We start from the raw sequence: 25,172 nt of genomic DNA, 5'->3' as shown, positions 1-25,172 counted from the left end.
CTGAAGTCCCTTCCAGCCCTAATGTCTATGAAAATCTATGAATCCAACATTTACTTCTTAGACACCATCAGTGGCGATACGTAGGGTCTTTACAGGGGTGCACATGCACCCCCTGAGAGTGCTGGTCCACCCCCTGACAGGCCGCACTCCTCACTTAGATGACAGATGGAGGGGAAGGCAGGAGTGCCAGTGCCCTGCCTGCCCTCCTGCGAATGCTGGCTGGGGAGTGGGAGCCATGGATGAAGCACCATGGCCACTTCTGGGAGCACCGTGGCCGCTTTCCAGTTGGCATGATTGGCCATGGAGGGACCTCCCCCCCCAGTCGGTGAGTTTGGCCCCCCGGTCAGCGAGATTGGCCACCCCCGGCAGGGCACGTGCCCACCCTGACTAAGGTAGTACCAGTCACGCATGGACATCTTCATCGATATCCAAAATGGTAAAATAGAAACCTCCATATACAAGAAACCCATGGATCAACATACGTATCTACACAGAACAAATACTCACCCAAAACACACCAAAAACTATAATTTACAGCCACTTTCTGAAACCACTGAATTTGCACTGAGGAGAATACCTATGATCATCACCTCACAAATCTCAAAAGGGCTTTCACCCAATAAGGACACTCCTCCAGAGATATAGATTGCACTTTTGAAAGAGCCACCCAGATACCACATGAAGAATTGCTGCAGTACAAAAGGAAAATCCCCACAAATCGCACACCCCTAGTTATTACATATCATCCTTCCCTGAAACCTGTAAGGAAAACCCTCAAACAATTGCAACCTAATTCTTAAAGAGATCTTTCCAGAACTACCAGTCCTAGGCTTTAAATAAGCACCAAACCTTGCTAACTTTGTCATCAGAAGCAAACTTTCTATGACCCCAAACTACACCAAATGGATCCAGACCATGCCAGGACAAGAAATGTCAAATCTGCCAACATATCTCCACCACTCCCACAATAACTATACCCATTACCCATTAACATTACCATTCCTGGATGTTATACCTGTACCTCCAGAAATGTAATATATTTCATCCAGTGCACCAAATGCCCAGATGGAAAATATGTAGGAGAAACCAAACAACTGTGCACCTGAAGGAATGCACACCAAAAATCCATCAAGGACAAAAATATCCAACTACCTGTGGGTGCCCACTTCTCATGACCATTACAAGCCTCCCCTCCTCTTCCCTCCAACCTGTGATGGAGCCAAACACAGTCTGCAGCTGCCTGCATGAAGTGGAGCCACCATGCTCTGGTCTGGTCAGGACAAGGACAGCTGAGACCTCTCCAGCAGTGCTGGAGGGAGCAAGGGGTTGTGGGTCAGGAGTGAGAGTCACTGGTAGGGCTGGGGGGGTTATGACTTGGGAGTGAGGGACCCCAGGGGGACAGGGGACTGTGGTTTGGGAGTGTGGGGCACTGGCAGCACCAAGGGGCTGCAGGTCGGGAGTGGGGGGCACCAGCAGGGAGGGGGGGGCTGAAGATCAGGAGTCAGGGGCACCATTATGGCCCAGGGAGGCAGGGTACTGTAGTTTGGGAGTGAGGGGCACTGGCAGGGCTGGGTTCAGTGGGTCGGGAGTGACGAGCAGCATAGGGGTGGGGGAGTGGGGCTGTGGCTTGGCATCAAAGGGCAACAGAATGGGCAGGGTACCAGCATGTCACTGCCCCCCACCATCATATCCCCCCATCCCTCCTGCATGACAGGTGTCCTCTTTTTTGGACCTGGAAATACGGTAACCCTACATTAGCAACAACAACTCAGCTCTTTTATTCCTTTGTATTTTATTCATTTCTTCTGTGGCAAGAACCTGAGCAGATAATTTGTAATTTTCTAGGGAAGTTGCAGCTTAATGGCTTGTTGATGGGTGGGCTAGTGTACTGATGCCTTTGCCTGTTACAGGCTTGAGTTAAAATGATCAATTGTGCACCATGTGCTCATATTCCATATGGTTTTCAGCCTAAGTTATTCTGATGGGCCTCGCAAGTGCTCTTTGCAGTACAGCCCCAGCACTTGTTGAAAATCATAAGTGTTGGATAATGTGTTTCCCCTTTCTTTGCTGTGCAAATACCCTTTCTTTGCTGAAAACCCAGTTCTGCCACTTTGAGTTGTACTGAGTGGTACATTATTCTATGAGTAGTTCCATTTCAGTCAAATTAAACCAGTAAGGTATTACCTCACTGTGACTAAACGCTGCAGCATCTGTGCCTAAGTAACTTGAAACAGAATGAATACGTGTGGTATCATTACAGTAGTGCTGTCGCTGAAGCAGTATTTCCTAGAAGAGGACAGCCATTCTAGTATTCATGGAGGCAGCTGCCCTAAAGCTTACTTTTTACCTTACTTCCATGATCTAGGATAGCTGAGTAAATTGTGTGACACTGCACAATTTGAACAAAAATAGAAACATCCAATGGACCATCATATTATTTGGGATAAACAAATGCCATTAGTAAGGACAGAAATTACTGTCAACAGCATTCAAAATGTAGTTTGTCCTCTTATCCACTTATCAGGAGTTCAACATTGGAGCAAAGGTGACTAAAAAACTATGCTTATACAATACAAATTTGGTCATTTTTGTGTTTGCTTTGGTTATTAAGGGGGTTGTTGGTCTAAGGCCACGGGCAGGCAAGGTTCTTTGGGTAGATATAATATGTTTTATTAGACCAAGTAAATAGTTGGAAAAAAGTTCTTTGCAAACTTTTGGGCACAAACACTCTTCAGCAGGCATATATTGTAACATATTGTATGATTTTATCTTTGCATTTCATCACGTGGTAAAGCCATAAATGTGTTTTAAATCATGACTTGGTGTCATGGAAAGACTGAAGAATCATTCTTTCAGTATTATGAGTTTACATCAAAAAAGGGAATGATTCTGCATCACTAAAGACAACAATAGACAAATTGTGTTACCCTTTATGTACCTAACTGGCAATTTGCCAGCTAAGTAAGTGGCATTTGGGATGTTTATGCACTGTTTGCAAGTCTATCAACTATGCAGCATGGACATGCAAGTATTCACACAGCAGCTGAGCATGTGCAATAGACCATATGTCCCGGGGATAGCAGGACAGGGGGCACAGAAGCCGTGCCCACAGGACACAGCTGGAGGAAAAACATAAAAAAAATAAAGAAAGTCAAAACGATCACTTACCTGCAGGAAAGGTGATGCCGGAGGAGTGAGTAGGAAAGCCCACGCAGTTCGCAAGCCGCGGCTTTTTTCAATTAAAGCCAGCAGGTGATGTCACAGGGACCAACCAGCTGGCGGGGATAAAAGCGGATGCCGGAGAAGAGATGGGGAGAGCAAGATAGGCGGCAGCAGTTCTCTATGCCAGCAGAGGACTGCGCCAGTGTGAACAAGAATCAGCTGGGCAGGGAGTGGCAGCTGAGGCTCTGGGGGCTCCCTTCTCCAAACTCAAGCCCCGGAGGGATTTGGGGTGTCAGACCCTGAGTTTCACTGAGGGAACACGGCATTGGGGGTCCTGAGAGGTGGCACGAAGAGGGCAGTGGCCCAGAGACAGAAGCCAAGACCAACCCTGGGGAACTAGAGGATCCTTTGCCCGGTCACTTATAGGTACCGGGTTGTGGAGGCGGGCTAGGGACGGAAAGGGAAGGGAGATTCCAAGGGAATGGCATTGAAGGAACATTGTCAAGCATAGGCAGGAGGGCTGAGATGGTCAGCCAATAGGGCACTGGATCAGAAGGCCTCTCCTTTTTCTTTTTTGTTTTCTTTTCCTTTTTTTTCTTTCACCCTGACTCGGCATAGAGTGTTCACGCAGCTGTACAAGCCAAGCTGGTTGGTCATCCCTCTCACGGGGAGTAAGGGTATAAAGTATAAGACCCCAGAGAGGCGACAAAATTGAGGATTGCCCGCACTGGAGATGCGGCCGCTTCAAGACTTGGCATCCCACCAGGGGTTGGTGTAAGGCAGGGGTGTAGGGGAAGTGGAGCCACACAAACATCCGGCGAGCAGAGTGGTCACTCCTGAGGGGCCTTCAGAGGCCACCCCTCCCCGCACTGGTGTAACATTCAAAGTCATGGCAGGCAAGTTCGGGGGCAGACCACAAGGCAACTGAAGCCCACCTCAGGGGCTCCACGAAACCATCGAGCGCACACCCTTTGCAGCTTGGACCAAGACGGCACGTGAGCGGGCGTTCGAAGCCAGGCGGGCGCACCATACATTGGCCAGGCACCTATGCAGCTACATGTGTGCATACACTGGGCATGTGTAAGTCACAAAATTCTACCAGTCAAAAACCAATGACTAAGAGGTGTTAGATACTGGAGAAGGATGACACTTCTGTGGTTTATCTCTAGTAGCTAGGTTACTCGTCCAGAAAGTGGGACACACAGGTTCCTCTATCACCCAGAGGAGATTAAACCTCTGTCTCTGACTTCCCAGCACAGAGCACTAACCAGTACGTCACATATTAGAATCACAAACTGAGTGTAAGCACCCAAAATGCCACTTACACATCTACAAAACTGCCAACTTATAGTTGTGAAAAGGGTAATATAATTTGTCCCCAAGGCTCTAAACAGACATCATCTTTGTGGCTAAATCAGGATGCAGGCACTGAGCAAGGAAGCCCATGGGTCCCTTTTTGTGCCTGAAGACACGTGCTCTGGGACTTCCCCTGTAGGATTGGGTCCCTGAGGCCCTGGGAGGACCTGTCTGGTGTGGCTGGAGGTCCACTGGAAATAAGGCAGCACAAACTATTACTAGGAATCATTGAGCCTCTATTTTGGGGCATTGGAGGCACAACAAGGGGCAGGGATGTCTGTTCGCATGGGTTTTGTGCAGCCATAAAAATGTCTACAGCAGCACAAGAGCAAAGCCATAAGAGATTTGTAACCAAATTTGCTTCTGACTTCCATGGAGGCATAATCTGGATTACTGTAAGAGCCTCTCTGATTGTGAATTCATAACACTGGTGATGGTTTTCCACGCAGCTCTAAATAATTTACAACAGTAAAAGTGTGGCTATGATTCTTAACAGGTAACCTGATGGCTTTTCACTTTTTATAGTACTTTCATTTTAGTTTTATTGTAGTCTGAATAGTCTGAAGAAGAATCATGAAAAAGTACCAAAAGGAAATGGATTTACATTTTAAGTAAAACAAACATTGTAAGCTCCAAAATATATTTATTCTGGAATCTTCAAAAAAGCCTAAGAAAATTAAGCGTTCATTGAGAGTTAATTGGTTTGGGGTGCCAACATCTCTTAGACAACTTAGAAAAAACAAGTGGGAATATGTAAATATTAAGTAAAATTTAATGGGCTATAATTGTCCTTTCTTGACTTCATTAGATGATGAAACAAGGATGGATTTGACTGGGTACTGAATTCATAGAACTTAACATACTGTAAGTGTTTGCCATTAGCTTTTTCCAGGACTAATTAAAAAAAAATGTGTGTTGTGGCTCTCCTTCACTTATGCTATTTCATAGATTTCATAGACATTAGAGCTGGAAGGGACCTTGGAAGATCATCGAGTCCAGCCCACCGCCCGAAGGGCAGGAAATCAGCTGGGGTCATAGGATCCCAGCAAGATAAGCATCCAATTTGCTCTTGAAGGTGTTCAATGCTTGAACCACCCCCAATGGCAGGCTATTCCAGACCTTGGGGGCTCGGACAGTAAAGAAATTCTTCCTTATATCCAGCCTGAAATGGTCTTGCAGTAGTTTATGACTGTTTAACCTCGTCATCCCTTGGGGAGCTCTGGTGAACAAACGTTCCCCCAGATCCTGGTGGTCACCCCGATAAACTTATAGGTGGCCACCAGGTCACCCCTGAGCCTGCACTTTTCCAGGCTAAAAAGCCCCATAGCTCTCAGCCTATCGTTGTAAGGTCCGTTTTCCTGGCCTCTGATCATGTGCATGGCTCTTCTCTGGACTCTCTCAAGCTTCTCCACATCCTTTTTGAATTGTAGGGCCCAAAACTGGATGCAGTACTCCACCTGCGGCCTCACCAAGGCTGAGTACAAAGGGAGAATGACATCCTAGGATTTACTTGAGAAGCATCTATGGATGCAAGCCAGTGTTTTGCTCACTTTACTAGCAATAGCATTGCATTAAAGGCTCATGTTCATCTAGTGGTCAATGATGATCCCCAAGTCTCTTTCTTCCGTAGTGCTAGCCAGCGTAGCACTGCCGAGCCTATAAGGATGCTGCAGGTTTTTCCTCCCAAGGTGAAGAACCTTGCATTTTTCAATGTTAAACACCATCATTATATTGCAAATACCTGAACTAGAGAATTGCTGTAGAAATGCAGACCCTGAAATGTGATAGTTTTGAGATGTTGTCACTTATGCCTAAGTATTTGGACTAGCCTGATCTAATATCAGTGTAAGGCATATATAACAAAATAGAAGAAATCTAGTTTTACTGCCTTTTTACTGTATATTGAGGGCCATAGTAAGTCAAGCCAAATAGAGAAAGAGTACCATTGTTTTTATCGATACAGGAATTTGGGGTGTTTGCCCTGCCAAGTTCTGGAAATGTATTCCCTTGGATGAAATTCACCCTAGCTGAGGTGTTTGCATAAAACTGTCAGCATAACTAAAGAACCATGTGAAGGGCTTAAGTGGGACTTCACACAGTCTATTTCCACTGTGAGGAATTTTACTTTGTAAGTAAATAATATGCTTTACAAATTAATAATTGCCAATTAGTTTCTTAACATAATGCTTCAAGCATTACTATTAAAAACATATGGATTAATGCAACACAGTATTCTTCAATACTATTCATGTACATCTACCAATATTAGCAATAGTAGCAGAAGTAAATGAACAGATTAGAAACATAGGGAGAAATAAATTTTTTCCTTATTTGCTGATTAAATACATGGGTTTGTTTCATATCAACGTCATATCTCTTACATTTACTTCAATGAGAACAGGACTGGGCCCATAATGTCTCTTGTTTTTACTCATTGGGGTCAGGAAGGAATTTTACCTGTGGTCAGATTCGTGCAGACTGTTTTTTACCTTGCTCTGTAGCAGGCAGCATGGCCCTCTTCCTTGGATCTCTTGAGTGTATTTTAACAACCCTTGCAACACAGAACAATGGTAACTGTTGTCACCCTGCTTTAACTGAGACAAGTTAGGGTGTTTGCTTTTTGACTGTCTCAGCATCGATTGTGCAGTTTCACTAATAGGTTAGACAGTGGATTTGTATAAGATGGTTTGGATAGGGATGATCCTGCCTCTCTTGGAGAACTGGATGACCTCTGAAGGTCTCTTCAGGTCCTACGTTTCTATGACTCGAAGATTTTGTGACTCACTGGTAACTTGCAAAGTATAATGTTCAGGTATTCTGCTGAACAGCGTCTTTTTAGACAGGATAATGTCTGTCTTTGTCTCTCAGCATTAGTGATGTGTACGGGGTGCACCCCTGAGCTTGGTGGTGCACCCCTTGCAAAATGCACTGCTGATGCTACCGATGGCACTTGTGGGCGGTTGCCACTTGCCACTGCCCCCCTCACCACTGACACCACCGGCAGCATCTGCAGGCGGTCCCTGATAGCCGCTGGCTGCTGCCGACACCGCTGGCTGCTGCTGACACCGCTGGCGGTGTCTGTGGGTGGTCGCTTACCTCCACCCACTGCTGACACTGCCACCACCATCTCTGGGAGCTCCCTGCTCACTGCCACCCCTGCCACCACCTGCAGGAGCTCGCTGTGCCCCTCCGCCTCCCCCCCCAGCCTCTGGGGGCACGCATTCATGTCTCTCAGCATACAGTGTTTAGTTTTGTAGCTCAGTTGGATGTTTAGCAGTGTAAAAACATCATGGATTAGAATCTAGAAAGTTTGAACATATGAAATACTAGTGAAATCTACAGGTTTGTTCTAGGAGGAAGGACTGATCTGACCCTCTTTTGTTGCTCTTTATCACTGCAATTAAATTGTCAATTCAATCAGAATTAATAATATCCAAGTGAATACCCAGAAATCATAGACTAGGTTTTTGAACCTTGGCCAGAAGAACTAACGCCCAATGGCTCAAGGCACTACTTCTTTCCAGTGACCTTACCACAAAAGTACAGTCCTGAAATTATTTCCTCACTCTTTCTGTAACACTCTAGCTGTAACTGATATAAAATACCAAGCACAATGACTGAGATTTACTCATGCTTGCAAATGTTACTTTGATTTGAATTGACTGAAACCCTCTGAGCCTCTTATTTTGTCAGTAACAGGACACAGTATAATCACAAGTATGCATGTTGCTAAGGATATACGTAGAAAAGATATAACAGGAGGGAAATGGTAATACATGAACCTTCATAATACCTTGTTACTGTTCCCATATTCCTTTTTGGTTGCACTATATCTGCAGGTGAAAAGATAATACAAGCTATTTGTCCCTCCTTAACTTTACAACTAAGACTGCCAACAAGACAGTGCCAGTTATGGTGATTTATTTTAAAATGTGGACATTTTGCCAACCAGAACTACAGTAAGATCACCATTGCATTTTAAATAAGCCACTGAGTAGTCATGAGATAGTAAGAAAAGGATGCTGCTACATGATCAGTAAATAAGTAGGTGAATTTCTGTCTGGTCTATGGAAATGTTGGAATTGAGATCTGCTGCACAGCTTGTGGGTTTATAGGAACAGTTTGCTAATTAGAGTTTTATAAAAGGACAATTTTTTGAGAAAATTGCTATCATTTCATATCAACCCATTATGTAATCCAGATTTTTAAACCAACATTTCCATAGATTATCTATGCTCATATATATGAACATAGATAATTTGTGCAAATTTTATATAGACACACACACACACACGTTTTAATTCCAACATTGAGTTGGAAATGTTTAATATTTTCAGACACAATGCAAGGGTGTGCAGCTGGGATCCCCAACAATCGAAGACAAATTTTTCTATGCCCAACATGTTTAGGTTTCATGGGCAAAAGCAAAATATAGGGAAAAAATGTATGGCTTTTACTATGTACATAGAAGTTCTTCTGACCTCCAGTGTTGTTTCAAAAAGCAACTTTGAAAAGCATCCATGTGGGCTTTCACCTCTCCCCCTCTACTTTTTCCTTTAGCTCCTTTTCTCTTCTCCACTCCTGCTATCTCACAGTCTCAGGAAAGACAATACTCTGGAAAAAGACTCATAATTCATTGCCATTTTTGGAGTGGAAGGAACAGAGTTAATTAGAACATCTACAGTAAAAACTAAAAAGAATCTTTGTTTCCTGAAGGGTAAGCAGGATGTTCCTTTTACAAAAAGCAGAAGTTGAAGGGGGAATTCAAACCACCCTGCACTTCTGACTAAAAAAGGTATTCACATTTAAAAGTTAGGGGTTTTTTTCCCTCTACAAGAAGGATCCTTTTCAGTTAAACCAGAGGGCTTTTTGACGTTCCCTTCCATGTGCAGCTTTCTTCAAAACGATTGCCTTGTTTAGTCTTTAGAGGGCTGGTTAGTAGAGTTCTGCTGTTCTTTATTGGTTCCGGACCACACAAAACCAGATGAGAAAGAGAATCATGTTAAAATCTCAAACACTGTGGGACAGAACTTTGAAATAAATGTCATCGACTCTGCACTGCTCTGTCAGAACTGAGAGCAGCTGGAGTAGAGGAATCGGCTGATGGCATAAACTAGCCAGCCTTCTCCATGTTGAGAGTGGCTTGGTGATGGAAGGACCCCGCTGTTCTCTATGTCTCCATCACGGGTCAATAGAAATGTCTCTATGAGAGACATTCTATCTGCCTTTGCTAAAGCAGGCCTTTGGCTGTGGTAATCATAATTGGGGCCAGTTGGATCCTTGGTCAACTTCAGAATTAGGGCAAGCAGAAAAAGGGTCTAGATGTGGCACATTTGAGAATTATTTTAATTACAGCCAAAGACAGTTTCCTGGGATAGTTGCATTATCAAAAGAATGGAAGGGGGTTGATAAAATGCTTTTTAAGTCTCCAGTCTTTCAATTTCAACTGTAATTAAAAAGAGCACTACCTGTGGTCCCATGAAATTAGGGAAAGGATCCCATTGCCTTCACAGGGCACTGGATTGAGCCTTCTGTGAGAACGGTTCTAGAGAGGTGATGGTAGATGCACGTGTCTGGTGGTGGTATTTAGGGGCTTGCAGGAACAAAGTTATTATTTTTAAGTTGTCCATGCTCCCAGACAGCAACTTAAAGTCTTTTCAGCTATTTTATTGCAATTTTAGCTTAAAAGTTGAAGTAGGAGCTGCTCAATATTCTATATTCCTTTTCTTCTGGGTGGCAAATTGGTGATGTGAGAGCAGCTGTGCCTCAGGGGATAAAAAAGGAGGGTCCAAACCATTGAAGAAATGTTTAAAAGAGACACAGCAAGAAAGAGACAGAGTGGGAACATAAGGTAAGACATGCCATATTGAGTCAGACCACAGGCCCATTTACAGGGCTCAGTATTCTGTATTGCAAAGTAGCAAAGAGTAGATGCTAAAGGGGTGGAGAGTATTTATGTAGGGCTTATCTGGACTGATTGACCCCTTGCACCTCTTCGTCTTATAGCTTCCACCAGTTAGAGGCCAAGGAAGTCCAAATTCGGAGGTTGCAGCTGTAAGTGTCAAGTTTAATACCCACTAAGGGACCTGTGCTTTATGACAGTGAAAACAAGAGAAGCAAAGAGGGAAGTGTTAGAATAAAAACAAGCAAACAAATGTTTCATAATAGCTGAAAAAGCTGGTAACATTTTTTTTCTAGTGGAAGGATTAATTGGTTACTATACTTACTTGAATATAAGATGACCCCCAATAATTAGATTCTATATAGGGAAAATTTTTAAATTTGATATATTTTTCTAGGTATAGAAACTAATAATTGGAGATTTGTCTTGAATTTGTCTTCTTTCCACTGCTACAGCACGAAGAATTAATCTAGGAAGGAAGTCAGGTAGTCCTTTTGCTTTCTTTCCCTGCAGCCCATTCCCCTTCTCCTGACCATCAGACCCTGCTCTCTCAAAGCATATGGAAGTGAGGAACAAATTTGAAAAAACTGGCTTTGAGATAAATAGTAGTAATTTTCACATCGTACCCATAGGCTTAGTTCATCCAGAATTGATTAACTACCATAAACACATTTTTAAGTAGCACTTTGTCACCTATTTATATATAGTACAAACTATGCATGATATTAGTCCAAAGTCAAGGCACAGCTCAGCTATGTGGGTGAAGAGGAAGTAAAAATGTATTTAATGTAGTATCTCATCATGACTTGGAAAAGAGTCAATGCTGAGGGGGACTGCATTCAATGGGGAGTATCATATATCGTATTCAGATGGGTTGCACTAACCTATACTTGTTGTAGGTTCCTGTTCACATGTTTGCCAATGAATACAATAATGAGTGAAAGGACTGGGCAAACAGGAAGGGGAGCTGAAAGGAGGGAGGGCAATGAGGTGATCCTTTGTGTAATTGTGATGATTTAAAAGTGACATTGGGGGGTGCATGGGTGCACAGTGTGGTCTTTGTAACAGGACTAAGAATGGTGTAACTGTAAAAGTGTGTTTTGAACTGTCAAGTGAACCATAGCAATCACAAGACAAGTTGGTAGAAGTGTATTTTTATATAGATGTTTATTTATGTATGTATGAGCGTACGTATGTGTGTGTGTATATATATATGTATATGTGTATGTATGTCTGTATATGTGTATATATATGCGTGTGTGTGTGTGTGTGTGCTGTTGTTCATCCTGTGAATTCGAAGATGACCAAGACATCACTGGTTGGTTTGCTTTCTGTGACCACATGAATGGCTAATCAGGCCAATTTGTGCTTTGTACTGTCTATGGCACACTGAGCAAGAGATGCCACTTTTGCGTTGCTTGATCAGCAGAAGACATGCTGCTCTTGTGAGATTTACTCTGTTTGCACTTCTGCTTTGCTTCAGCAGTTTTTCTCTTCTCATAGGTTTTGCCAGGTGGAATGATCATGAGCAAGATCTTCCCAAGACTTTGGGTCAATGGTGAAATATTTCAAGGATGACTTGAGGGAGTCCTTGAAGCATTTCTTCTGGCCTCCCTGAGAGCACTTTCCCTTCTTCAGCTCACCATAAAACATCGTCTTTGGCAGGTCTTCTCTGACATCCTGATGACATGGCCTGCCCATCTCATCTGTGATTTCGTTGACAGAGTGTGGATGCTTGGAATGCCTGCCTGTGTAAGAGCCTCAGTGACTGGGCCCTTGTCTTGCCATCTTTTCCTCATTGGTTTCCTCAGACAGCCCATGTGAAAGTGGTTCAGCTTCATAGTATGGCATCTGTTTACCATCCAGGTTTCACATGCATACATCAGGACCGGCAACACAATGGCTTTGTACACTTTCAGTTTTGTTTTTTGACTGATACCTCTGCACTCCCATACATTTGCAGGTAGTCTGCCAAAGGCCACACTTGCCTTAGCAATTCTGGCATTGGTTTCATCATCAATATGAACTGCATGCAACAGGGTACTGCCAATGACCCCCAATAATTACAACTTGTCCACTGCCTAGAGGGTTTGGCCATTGACTGTGATGGTAACTTTATGTAAGGTTTTCCTGGTGCAGGTTTATGTAAGGACCAACCTGGTGCAGGTTGGTCTCCCGAGTGTTGATTGTGAGACCAAAGATGTCACAAGCTGAATAGAAATGGTCTATACTCTGCTGCATGTCAGACTCAGATTTGGCATTGAGAACAATCATCAGCAAATAGAAGATCATGAACAGTCACTTCCTCTAACTTCGTTTTCACCTATAGTCTCCTTAAATTGAAGAGTTTGCCATGAGTCCGGTAGCTGATGTCAATCCCAGTGTCACAGTCATGAAAGGCATCTGTAAGCTTGACAGAGAACATCATACTAAAGAGGGTTGGGGCCAACACATAGCCCTGCTTGACTCCATTGGTAACTGGTAATAGGAATAATTAAGAATATATAAAACTATATATATCAAAATAATTTTTGCAAAAAAACATACAAATCCACATTTGCCCAATATGGGCCGTGTGTTTTATAGTCATGTTTAGTGTCACCTGCATTTAATCAACTTCATAGTGGGTTTCCATTACTGAACACATGCTGCTTTTAGCAGTCATTCAACTGTAGGCAATGTATTTAATGCGGTTTCCTTGTATGTGAATGTAAGATGAGGGGCTTTTTCCCCCCATGCTGATTGGGAGAAAGGTTCTCATTTTGTATTCAAGTAAATATGGTAATTCCTTCTATCCCCAAACTATTTTAATGAAATAGTGTATAATGTAATGATATGTACTTAATGAAATGTAAAATGAATAACCCATTATTCTTGCAAACCAGGGTGATGAGCTAGGGATTTTCATCCCCACAATGGCTCATTTATATGAGGTAAAAGTTTCAGGGTGGTATGAAGGAGTCCTAAAAGCCCTGTATTTGGCTGGAGAAGGATTTTACTAGTGCAACTTCCTATTGAGGAAGACAGCTGTAAGTTGTAACCTGACGAGGTTGTATAGGCTCCCAGGATTAAATTTGCCTGTTTAAATTTGCTGATGATACCAAGATTTGGGGTGAGGTGGGCACACTAGTAGGGAAGGACAGATTACAACAGGACCTGGACAGGTTACAGGGGTAGGCTAATGAAAATAGGATGGGTTTCAATACTGACAAGTGCAGGGTGCTGCACTTGGGCAGTAGGAACCAGCAGCACACTTATAAGCTGAGAAACTCCCTTCTTGAGACCATGGTGGCAGAAAGAGATCTTGGAGTCATTACTGACTCCAAGATGAACATGAGCCGACAATGCGAGATCACAGTCAGTAAGGCTAACCATACCTTGTCATGCATCCACAGATGCATCTCAAGCAGGTCCAAGGAGGTGATCCTCCCCCTCTATGCAACACTGGTCAGGCTGCAGCTGGAGTACTGCGTCCAGTTCTGGGCGCCGCACTTCAGGAGGGATGCGGACCGCATTAAGAGGGTCCAGAGGAGGGCCACCCGCATGATCTGGGGACAGCAGGGCAGACCCTACGAAGAGAGGCTGAGACATTATACTTCAGGTCCCAGGTTACTTCATAGTTTCATAGTAGTACTTATGAGAATGTCGTTCATTACCATCTCAAAAAGTACTCAAGTTCAGATATTTTATGTTCAGCACTTTGCCCCTCTCTACCAAACCAGTTACTGTATCAAAGACAGAAATGGTTGGATTTGGTATGGATTGTTCTTACTAATTCTATGCTGGCTACTAATGAAAACAAAAAATAATTTGTTTTATCATTTGTTCTAGTAACTTCCCAGGGATTGTAGGGGTGCCTGTTTTTGAATATTCTCCACTGATCTGCTTCCACTATCACATGCCAAACTTGGAAAAGTATCAGTGAAGCTACTCTGGGAGCATCCTTCCTGGTGATTTCTAATCATGCTAGAAACAGGGACATTAAGAGCTGCCATAGAGGGCTGCCCTGGGAGGTGTACACTGCTGCATTTCTGGATTTAGTGTGTGAAAGACAGAGTAAGTAGGCAGGGCATGCCTGACAGCAGCCTTTCCGAGAAGCAACAAGGACACATACTATATGTTAGCCTTTCTCCAGTCATCTGAGATATCACCTGTCCCCAGTTAATTTGCCAATGATATTGCCAATGACCCCAAGATGTCTTCAGCAAGTTCCTGTCTTATAAATAAAGCAGAGGCATAAAAGGTGGCAATAGTGCGATAGAAGGGTTGATAGAGAGGGAACAACAAGAGTAACATCGAGTTGTATAATTTGCAACTTTAAGGGTTTTTTTTAAAGTAATGAATCATTGATTTCAAAGGAAGTTTTGTCTGAGAGATTGCACAAATAGTTTCTTAATTAGAGAGATGTCTGTGTCTCTATGCTTGCCAATTCACAGCTACCTAAATATGCAAAACATTTCTCTCTATTTTACTTTTCTGGTTTTTAACCATGTCAAATAAATGACCATAAAGAGCTGACAGTGACCTAATTTTGTGTTCTTGTCTGAACAAATTGCACTGTAAACTGCCTAGAATTCATGGAACTTTTAAAAAAAAGTTGCTGTTCATGACAGCTAAAGAACAAGATTGAAGAGGTCTGCAGAGTTTCACATCTCAGTGTTCTCTGCTATTCTGTCTCACTTAACAGCTGAGCTCTACTTCCATGTGGGAGAGATTCCTTGTCATGAAGATTTTAATAGGGCACCATTGGGTCTACAGCTTTTCATTGTGTATGTTCTGTTTCCCTCTTTATTAACTGTCTCTTCTTTCTCTCTCTCTCTCAACCCCCCTTCCTAGGTTAACTGACTTGTTATTTTTTAATTTGTACCTTTCTTTGCTGATGAGCTGTCAGTTCTGTTGATTCCAATAGCTTGGAGTTGCAGATTGAGTTTATGCAAACCATTTGCTGGCTCCCCACATGGCACAATGTCTCTGCAGTGACATGCTGCTGTCTGTTGTGGGGATGAGTAATGCCTACATGACAGGAGGGGGGGGAATGGATAAAAACACAGACTAGACCTCCAACACAATGGGTCCAACACTACAAGATGCTGAGTACCACAGCCAAAGTGTTGAGTACATTTAACTCCCACTTAGGTCTGTTAGAGCTCACAGCATGCAATACCTCTGTGAAGCACTCACCACCTTGCAGGAATAAACCCTACTGATATGATCAGATTTCACTGATTTAATACCTTGGGTCTTGATCTTTTAATGGTTGGACTCTGCTGCCCTCATTCTTGCTGAGTGGTGTCCTGCTCCATAATCAGTCATATTGGGTGTCTTTACACATGCTCTGAAGGGGGATGCTTCAATTATAGCAGCTGTCATGAGCTGCTCTAATTAAAGCACCTCCAGCATCTTGTATATTCAGCATCCACATACTTCAAAATGGCACTGGGGGCACTTTAAAGCTTGTTGAGCAAGCTTTAGTTAAAGTGCCCTTGCCACCATTTTGTAGCATGGGGGTGCTGAATACACATGATGCCGAGGCTGCTGGAGGATGCTAATTAGCACATGCTGGCACACTCTAATTAGAATACATTAGAGCAGTATAGGTGCCCATTGATTTCCCTGGAATTGCCCAATACTTCTCAATGAATGAATGTCATCTTTATGCAGAGGGTCATCAATATATACTATTTATGTCCTTCCTTACATTTTTTCATGACAGCTTAAGTGGTATTTGAGTGGTACATAGACCTTGTACAGATCTTCTTCACTAGGATAAATTTTACCTAATGTGAGTAAAGGTGGAAAAAATCTGTTTTTTGTTTCTTATTCCGACAAAACCCTTATTTAAGTGAGTTAAATCCTGAAATGTATTTTGCACTCAAAATTCCCATTCGATGTAATGGACAGTGTAGCTACTCAGGATCTGGTCCACTGAAATGAATGGGAGAGTTCTGTAAGTAAGCAGCAGATAAAATAATACATAATGTCTTAAGGGTTTGGCTCTGTAATTTTATAGTTAGCAATTTTTTTAGCAAAACACAGAAAAGGTGCCATATGTTATCCGTATTCATATAGAAGGGTGAACCTGTCAATGAGAAGACCAGTATATAATAAGTAAGTGAAGAGCAAATCACACAAGACAGATAAAGGACCTGATTCTTCTCTTGTTTGTGTTACTTTTATATCAGTGTAACTCCTGATTTACACTGTTATAATTGCAATTAAAGTCAGGCCCACTATTCTTTAATCAGTTCAACACTGGTGTTTGCATAATTTTATTTGTAACAGTTAAGTTTATTATCAACCTGCATGTTATATCTTTTTTCTCCTGTTCATTTCTCTGCAGCTACATACTCTACAAGAAAAAATATATCTTGTCATTAAGACTGAACTTGTAACATGATGCATGATTTAATATGATCAAAATCATTTTGACAGAATGTATGATGACATACAAAGTTGTGTTTACAGCTAGATAGATGTAAAGCAGTTGTATTGGTGATTTAGCATTGATTCTATCTAAGCACTTCTCAAAAATTGTGAAATAGAATCTCCCAGCTAAAACTAATGAGCACAAAACTACATTGATTTGGCCCAGGGTGGACAAATAGAACATCTGGCATATTTGGCACCAATGACACAGCTGGCATTGTTGGAACCGTTTCTGCAGAAGGTACAGATGCAGAAATGGGAGAATTGGTACAAACAGTGCAGATGGAACAGTTGGAACAGATGACAGTGGGCAGAGCTGGCGATGCTGGCACAGGTGTCATAACCTCAACAGCTGGCACAAGTTGTGACAATCCTGGGATTTCTTAGTGCAAGGCACATGTTCATTTTGGCTTTGGCTGCGGAGAGATAAGAGCATTTTATAATTAGTAAATGTGCCATTTAAAAAAGAACTTTTTTTCCCATCCTTAAGGACATCCACCTCCAACTGTTAAAGCTTGGAATGTAGAGCATTTTTGCAAATTATAATTTCCCAGAGAAAGCCACAATTGATAAATACAGATTTAATATAAGGCAATTAGACATTTTTATTCTCATATAGATAATAATCATGAATAGGATTTCTTCATAAGAGGTTTGTTAAAAAACATGGTCAGATCTGTAGCCTGATCGTGGAGATTAAAACAAGCTTTGTCTTAAAGCCAAAGCTTGTTTACCACCAAATTGGTGGGTTATATTTTCCTAAAGTGCAATCCTTCACCATAAAATGGAGTATGAGATAAAGCGATGTGAACATAAGAGCACTAGGCAAGCCCTTGGAGAAATAGTTAACTCTTTGGCTGAAAAAAAGTATCTGTACTTAAGGCAAGACTGGACATGAAGAAGCCACTGTACCTCTTTTCCTTAGCGATGTGGCTTTGTTAAATGTTATAGAAAACATCACCCTTCAGAATCTGATTTTGATCAGGGAAAGCAAACGCTTCTCTCTCCTTTCAGCCCATAGTCTGTGAGTGCCTATAACAAGGCAGGATTCTTTGATCCCTATGAAGAGATAAGCAAAGAAGTCAACTTGCCTGCCAAAGATTTAAAATAGAAATTCATGTGTTCTTTTATTTAGAAGGTTAAATGATAGGATAACCCTGTGCAATTAGTCAGACAGACAGTATGCTGTAATGAGCTGTAGGGCCTGATCCCACAAAGCCTTACTCTCATGAGTAGCTCAGTTGTCTACAACAGAAGGACTTGTATGAATCAGGATGACTCACGAGAGTAAGAGCTTGCAGGATCGGCCTCTGTTTGGAGCAGACTTGCATTCCGCAGACGAAACATTTCTGAATGCATCTTTTGTCATGTAGCTTGCACAAAACCAGAACTCGCCAGCCTGGTTTCTGTGCACAATTGGGCCCCTTGCTAGTCATTTTTAGTAAGGTGAATACACTGAAATGAAGATGAAGCAAAAAGGAAAGAGCTGGGACAAACCAATAACAGTAATTCTGAACTGGAAAATATTCAACTATTTTGTAAAACAGGAACCATTACAGCTAGAGGAATGCCTCTGTTACTCAGCAACATCACAGAGAGTCATAGGGTTGGGAGGGAGCAGAAGGGCCAGTTAATCCAAGCCCCTGCACAAACACAGGACACACTATTTCTCTGCTATCCTAGTCAATATCCATCCGGCCTCTCCCCAAGGTTAGTTAATGTTTGTAAAATTACGGACCAGTTCCCGATGTGAAGTACAAAGACATTGCTCCATTAACTTAAATGTTCCAGTTTGCCCCAGCTGAAGAGCTGACCCTGGTCATTTAGAAAAAAAGAGTTATTTTTAAATTGAATTTTAAATCATGATTGTATCTTTGTTGTATGCCCGAGGCTTAATGTGGAGAATGAAGCTGTAAGGTTCTCAGAGGCTCTCATGGTGTTGCCAGCTTCTCAGAGGATTGAGCCCCAGTCCCTAACTGGGTACTGGAATATCACAATACATCTTTGTCACTTCTATACATGGCTTGATCCAATTTCTTAAAATTTAAATCTTTCTATTTTCATAAATACCTTTATATGCTGTGGCTAGCTGTGAGCCACTGAATGCCAGAGGCAGAGGAAGGGAGAGGTCACAACTCCTCCAGGCTCCAGTGTCAATGACAGATGTCCTTTGTTTGGGTGTGAGTAGGCTAAACATTTCTAACCTTCCTCTCCTCCACCCATTCTCTTTCATATTGGGCTAGACAATGATCAATTCAAAGCTGTTACCCTCTACCATCCAATCAGTACCTAAGCCACATAAATGATTAATACATGACACAAAATCACTAGTGATTTATAACTTAGGTTTTAGCATTAGGGGAAAGGAGCAAAGAATTTGCCTGGGATGTTGACTCTGTGCCCCCTTTGTTCCCAACCACTGCAAGGTTTTGTTTGTTTCTTTGTCTCAGTGTTAAGGACTCACCATGCAGTTTACTATATTTTGTGGAGGAGTTTCTGTGTCTCTCCTGAATATGCACCCAGGGCTTTATAATTTACTGGTGCCCCATGCAAATATTCCTTTCACTCTCTTAGCTGCAAGATTTTATAATGTCCTTTAATCCCTCCCTTCAAACAGTTGCTGCACATTCTGACTGCCGTCCCTGGAGAACTATTGAATTGTATGTGATATTTCAGCTGGGGTGGCAACTGGGGGAGTGGCAGCTAATCCCCCAATACATACCCCGGTGGACACACCCTGAAGGAAAACTTCTGTAAGACTTGAGATGACCTTTCTACTCCACATGTGTTCTTCAGCAAAATACACTCCTTCACACTGAAATAAAACTCCATCTTCACAGAGGACAGTGGAAGCCTTTTTTTCCCCCTATACTTTGTGCCCAGTAAGGATAGGAGTGCAGTGTGCAGTACAAATTTCCTTAGGAGAGAGAGGCCCTTTCATTTCATTTTGACACTGTATGCCATATTTCTATTTTACGTTTCCAAACTAATGACTTGTACCTTATGTATTTCAACAGAAGCTTCATGCATGTTCATGCTAGGGAAAAATGCAGCAGTGTCCAGAGAACCAGCACAACACCTGTAGACTACTGATATTTCATGAAACTCCTGAAAATAAGCATAGTTTTTAATTAAGACTTGTGCCAGCTCTCAAAATTTCACAAGAAGTAAATTTTACCAATCACCCTGTGAAGTAGTCCCATTATTAATTGTAAAATGTTGGCTCATATGACACTACTTGGTAATTTGAAATCAGCTTTTTTTTTCATTATATCAACAACTGGGCACTAAGGATTGGTCTTCACCTGGTGTAAAACATCATTGTTCCACTGAAGACAATATACATGGCCATGCTGAGGATTTTTCCCCAGGTGTTCACGGTTACAACATCTACATTAAATTATTTTTTGGAAACAGCACAGCACCTTTCCAAATGTGAATGCCACGAGGCAGGTTAAACCAGAGGCGGAACAAGGCAGCTGAGCGCCCAGGGCAGCTACAATCCATGGAAGCAGGAGCCACGTCTGGCTGCCATTGTATCACTGGCATGATTGTGTGGCTGTGGCAGCAGCTGCTATTTTTCTGTGCTCACCCTCCGGGTCAGCCCACCTTAGTCACCCCAGCTGTTGTGCCTTAGTTACGTTACTGGGTTAAGCACCCAACTGTTATGACAGCAAGTACAGTTTGTGCCAGTAAAAAAAACAGGAATGGACATTTGTGTGCTCATTCCCTCTGTAGCTTCATCCTGGCATCCCCTTTAGGTTCTTTTTTGAATTTCCATGTCTTTCTCCACAATGCCCTCTGCCCATTGTGTGTGAAATACCTTTCCAATAGCTCCCTAGGTCCAGTTGTTTGAATTTTAAGCAGACTCGGATATCTGCAACACAGATTTGCTGTGGACTACTTGTGTGACCTGTGCCTCTGCACTTTAGACCCCCATCCCTGGGGGACTAAGGACCAGAACAGGGTGTTTTAAGAGAGAAATACATGGAAGATTACGAAGTGCACAGATATTATGGGAATAGGGACTATGTAAGCATGTAGCTAGATCACCATGTTGCTGAGTTCTGCTTGTTCAATTCCTCCTGAAAGCCCACTTTTGTTTTTGCAATAGAAATGAATTTATTTCCCATCAAAAGAAAGCTTTAAAGGAACTGTCTGAACAGGTCCAAGAACTAACTGGGTGTCACTGCATTCCTCACTTCATTCCCCTTATTTTAGGGTATCACTATGTGCATCCTGGGTAAAATTATGATGTAAAGGAGCCATGTCTACAGATATAATCTATGAAGTGCCCAAAACTCTTTGAGTGACTCTGAGTCACTGACTAGCCAATATAAACTGTTACTAGAAAGTACACACACATTACTTCTGTATGTAACTAAACACTTAACTTGTTTGACACTCTTCCTTATGAGTCAAAAAAGCATCCAGCTCTCTGAGTGGATTTTAAAATTGATTTGCATTATTTAAAATGAATGATAACACAGCTTGTTTAAAATGGAGTTTCCCCTTTCCTTTAGCAGGTCAGGTGACTTGCCATTTCAGACACTTACTTAGCTTTTTGTGTGTTTTGTGCAGGTCTTAAAAATCAATTAAGTTCTGGGAAGAGAGGATCAGAGACTGTCAGGGTCTGACTCGAAGCACTCTGAAGTCCATGGAAGCCTCCTCAGTGGTCCATGGGTTTTGAATTCGGCTATTATTCATTTGTCATGATTGCCTAATTCCCAAATCAATTATCCAGTACTCAGCCTGGTTGCTTACACTGTGCGCTGGAATCTCCTCAGGGAATGAGGTACGGGAGGCTCATTCCTTTGGGCGTATCCAGGCGAGTGCGCATGTGTGGTTTGCAGCACCATAGACCCATCTGTGGCGCTGCAGTCTGCATGAGCCACACATGTGTGCATCTGCCATGCTGCTAATTTGCAGCACAGCCTTTGTTTTGACACTGGGAGATCCTGTTATTAAAAACAAAAAAACATGCCCCAAAAAAGTGGTGTGATGTACATGGTGGCAGCATGCACTGCCCAAAATTAGAGCTTGGCTGGCCAGAGCTATGCTCCAGCTGCTGGCTATGCTCTGCACGCCTGGATTGCCACTGCTGGAGCCTTGAGAGGCCCCCAGGACCCCAGGTAAGGCTGCTGGAGCCTGCCCAGGTGCTGGCCCCAGCCACCCTTACCCCATCCAGAACATTTTTCCTCATGCTAACCCCACATGCAGGGGTATTATCCGGGACAAAAAGCAGCGAGATGAATTCATGTGGCTGCTCTTTTCCCCACAACAACCATCCACCCCTGCTCATGGGGACGTGGCTACTTAGTTCATAAAGCAACAGTAAAACAGCTCTTTGACCACTACTTGAATCTTAGGAGTGGAGTAGTATCTGTGTTGCCCAAGCTGTAAATCTACCGGAATGGGAAGAGTCAAAAATAAATTAACTTGAGTTGTGAATGAACCACCTTTGTCTTTACCCCAAATGTCCATTGGACCATAATTTCTAAAAAACAGCCAGGCAGCAGGACTCTATGGAGTAGAGACAGGCCACCCATGCAGTGAATTCCAAAACTCTGCAGCTGTCCTGGCACAGGTTTACCAGCTGCACTGTAGGCCGTGCCTACAAGCATGAGAGGTGTGAGTAGTATGGATGGTATTTGTTCCTATGTGCTTCTCTTGGGTAATCAATGAGGACCCTATTCAGCAAAGCACTAATGCATGTGTATATCATTAAACAGGGGAGTGTTTCCCCTAGAATTGATATTTGATGTTAAATAAATGATTATGGACCCAATCCTTATGCACTTTCGTACCGGAGAGAAATTAGCACACCAAACAGTCTCATGGATATCCATGGCACTATCCCTTAAGTACTATTTAAACATGGCATCAGAATCTAGCCCTAAGTGCTTTCCTGGACTGAAGCCTAATACCTGAACATTTGCCTGGTAGGGTAAAAGAAGAGATGATGTATAGAGCCGGGTGAGAGCCATCTCATTACACTGTCTGCTTTTTTCTTGGCTGCTTACAGACATTCTGTGCCTGTGGATGACAGAGGACAAATGTCATTGCAGATCTTCCTTTGGAATTTACTATGGTTTACATAAAGGGATATTGTAGCATTTCCCCCTCTAAATTGGATCTTCTCCTAATCCAAATCTAAAACTTCAGACATTAGTCTGCCGATATACACAGACTCATGTCCTAGCTATTCAGAGCACTCGTTTGGCTTCCTGATCAGTTCAATCAGCTTTTGAAGGATACACCAGTTTTGGCTTCTATGTTGGAACTTTTATGCTTGTTTTTTTCCTCTTAAACATAGAAACATGAGAGGTACCATACTGGATCAGGCCAATGGTACATATAGCTCAGTATCCTGTCACTGGCAGAGGTAGAAGTGGATGTTATACAGGGAGAGCATGGAACTGGACATCTCTAGAGTGATCTATCCCCTATTCAATACCCTCCCTGGCTTCTACCATGTATTGGCTTAGAAATGCTAAAGAAAACATCTCCAACCATTGTGTTCAATAGCCATGAACAGATCTATCATCCACGAATTGATCCAGTCTGTTTTTGAACTTGGCTATACTATCTGCCTCCACTACCTCCTGTGGCAATGAATCCTACCAGTTAGGCTGAATAAAAAAGTATTTTCTCTGGTTAATTTTAAACCTGTCACCTACTAATTTCAGTGGGTGTCCCCTAGTTCTAGTATTCAGTGACTTGGTGAGCAACAATTCTCTGATCACTTAGTCCATACCCTTCATATTTTTATGGACTTTAGTCATATCACCCTGTAGCCTTCTCCTCTTCAAACTGAAGAGCCTTAGTCTTTTTAGTTGCTCCTGGTATGGCAACTGCTCCAGACCCCTGACCATTTTGGTTGCCCTTCTTCATACCTTAAAATGCATTGTGTTTACTGTGAAATGTACCAACTTGGGAATAAATGGATAAGGTCTTTCTATCATACATAATTTATCTCATCGATATAGTCTTTTCTTTGCTCTCTGACCTCTAGGATGTCTGACTTTTGGATGAAGCACAGTTTATGGAGACTTTGGAAATTTTATTTAATTCTGTTCCACAGTCATGCACCCACAATGCTATAGATCTGCTCTCTTATGCATGAGCTCCACTGCTTTCCAGTGGGTTTCTTTATGCTTTTCTGTGTTCATTTGCAACAGTCCCTTAATATCAATAAATGTTCAGGTATAAAGAATATACTGAGAATAACCTCCCTGGGGCAGGGGATGACCCTCAGTGTACTAGGCCTAGGACCTGTGAATCTCTAGATGCAATTGTAATGTAAATAATAGAGGATGGATTAAATTTTCACAATATTTTAAAGACTTTTACTTATAGTACCCTTACCTACAACTAACAATTAAGATATTAGAAGGTTAAGGGTTTTGTCTTGGATTTACTCCTTTGGTTAGGAAGGCTAGAATTGAGAGTCCAAATGAGTGTGGTCTCTTATTAAGAATGGATTCTGAATTCTAGCCTAACTACTACTACTACTACTACTATTTAGCACTTCTACTGCACTGGATAGAGCCATATTATTCTTAGTCAGTAAGATCTTTTGTGTCAAGGACTCCATGGTCACTGGTATTATTATGCAGCTCCAGTGTAAAACCGGGTCCTGATCCCAACTGAGGCATCTGCTCACTTCTGTAATTTATGAGACGCAATCATTAGTAATAATGATAATTGCATGTTACTGAAATGTGCATGTCCTTGCCACTCAATATAAAAGAAAGCCAGTTTGTTCATAAGAAATGCTCTATACCATTAAAACCCAGACATAAAACAGCTAATGTTTTCCACTAATTTTTACAGGCTCTCTCCAATTTCAGGAAATGGAGGCAATAAAGGAGTCTGATCTACTGCCCTTTGAAATCAACAAGAGCTAAGAAAAGATTTTCTGTACATATTTCAGAATCAATGTGATGTTTCCAGAAGCTGGTTAAACAGAATTTTGTTTCAGGTTAACATAGTTCTAGTAAGCATGTGGATAAGGAAGAGAAAGAACAGCTGTCCCTCAAGCAGGAGGATACTACCAGGCAAAAAAAAAGTTTAATGAAGGGACACAGCACCAGCAACTGGCAGAGGAAGAGCCTCCTAATCCTATTCACCAGCTGGTCAGCTCTCTCTCATGTAATGTGTTTCATTATACTCAGCTGGAATGAGAATGGGTGACCCGTCTTTAAAGTCAAAGCTTTCTGACACTGAGAAATTTTCAAAGAGCTTATGTACCTGCCATTGGTCTATATAGAAGTCAAGTCCTGCAGCCTTTATCGATGCAAGGAGTCCTTCCTCCTCCAAGTTA

Source organism: Gavialis gangeticus, unplaced genomic scaffold (genome assembly GCF_001723915.1).
Source record: "Gavialis gangeticus isolate Ggan-Ray unplaced genomic scaffold, GavGan_comp1, whole genome shotgun sequence".
Classification (NCBI taxonomy): domain Eukaryota; kingdom Metazoa; phylum Chordata; order Crocodylia; family Gavialidae; genus Gavialis; species Gavialis gangeticus.
The sequence above is the reverse complement of the archived record's forward strand: the minus strand, read 5'-3'. Positions refer to the sequence as shown.